The following is a 2,070-nucleotide window of genomic DNA, read 5'->3' on the forward strand; positions in this document are numbered from 1 at the left end:
ATTTTAGCGTTATTTATAGGCCACAACGTTATGAAATCGAAAATACATTTTAGCATTTAAAAAAATCAAATGCACCTCAATTTTTTGTAAAAATGTTTTTCCAACTTTCATATATTGAAATTTGTAGACGTCTGAATACTGTTCCTCTTCTGTTCGAAACATTTTTTCCTCGGATTATCGAGAACCCATGAAAAACGTGGCGATAGTGGAATATTTGCGCTATTATAGCTTGAAAAATATTTAAGAAAAAAATATTTTATTCTGGTGTTTTGGAAAGCTCTCGAAACAAGCTACAAGAATATGCAAAAAAAAAATGGGGAGTTCTATTTAAGAATATGAAGATGACCTTCACGTGATTTTCAAACGACTATCCAAGGTCAAATTATTGACACCACAACTTTTGTCTGGAACATTTTTCTCCACTGCTATTATATTACTATTCCTACTTTACGGGTGTACAAATAGAAAAATAGCATTGAAGCCTTATTCTTCAGACCTTTAACTACGACTGACAACAAAAATTTTATGATATACGCAAAAATTTAGAAATCGACTTTTTCCCACTTTTTCAGGCCAAATAGACCAATGTAGGTCGGTTCAAGTAAAATGTGTGAATCCACAAATAAATTTTAGTTAAATAATTATTAGCATAAATTTTCGAAAGGACTTACATCACAGCCCCAATAGTTTTTTTGCTATTCTGCATTTGAAATGGTATTTTATCTTGCCTGTAAATCGCAAATACAACCCCTGCGCGATGTGTGCACATTCGTAACAATGGAAATTACTGGTCAAGCTTTTTACGTATGTTGTAGACAAAAGAATGCGTTTTCAGCCAATCAGTAGTTCCAGTCTTACAAAAATCAAATGTTACTGGGCAAAGTAACTGGAATATCTACGGTTGAAAAAGTGGACGTACCAAATGGGAAAACACGTAGAATCTGCGAACACCATGAAAGGTATGCGGAGCACCGAGGATAGTGAATTTTATCGAAAATCCGGGAGGAAGTATTCGAAAGTAAAGCGTTTTGTAGATGCCGTGTAGCGTGTAGCGGCTCTGGATCAATTTCGAGCATTCGCCTGTGGCGTTTTCGCGTCACGGGGAATTTCAGAAAATTTAATATTCCGCGAGGCGGGTAACATATGGGGGAGTGGCAAGCTACGGTAGAAAATGATTTTCCGCTTCGGCGGACGGCCTAGGCTAGCTGGGTAGCAGGAGATTCGCGTCGCGTCGCGTCGCATCGAGTCGAATCAGGCCTGGACCCGGCACACCGCGCAGGACTCGTGACAAATTGGCACGCGAATTCACCGAACGACTCGCGATTTTTCTAATTTCGAGCCGAGAAATTCCAGCATAAATCACGGTGCGTTCGCGCCTGGTGAGGTTTGCGAAATTGCCGGCATACATCTTGCGGGAAATGGCCGAATAAATCTTCCGCTTACCCTTTCTCCTCCGCTAAGAGGGAAATAGAGCAGAGAGAGACGACGATGGAAACGGAGATGCAACGAGAATTAGAAAAATAATATTAATAACGCCGCCGAGGATTATCGGAACGAACGGGCCGCTAAACTTTAGACCGTTAAACTTTAGCGTGCCGTTACCTGTTGGCAGCCATTGTCTACTCTTACGTGTTGTAATCGTTTTTATTTTTATAGAAATTCAGGGTGCGGTGGGTGTTTCGAAATGAAAAAGTTCATTGACTCCTTCAACTTTATCCTTGAATCTCCAGCTTTCGATCTTGAAATTTTCAATCTTCAATTTTTGACCTCCAATCCTTGACCTAGGATTTGATTCGCTTGATCGTCAAGATTGTTAACTTCTACATTTTACAGTTTCTACATAACTCTTTCTACATGGAACTTTCCATCACTCCAACGTAAATAAATGTTTACTCAATGAAATAACTACTTTAATACAAAATAGATATTTACCTTTCTTTACGCTCGAACCACTTTCAAAAGATTGTAAATACTATACGCGAATAATTAAAAGTTCAAATCCGTTTTACGCCGAACTCCGAGGAACAGTAGCCCCGACGAAGAAAAGAGAAACAACAAAGTTCACCGAGC

Source organism: Lasioglossum baleicum, chromosome 7, assembly GCF_051020765.1.
Source record: "Lasioglossum baleicum chromosome 7, iyLasBale1, whole genome shotgun sequence".
Classification (NCBI taxonomy): Eukaryota; Metazoa; Arthropoda; class Insecta; order Hymenoptera; family Halictidae; genus Lasioglossum; species Lasioglossum baleicum.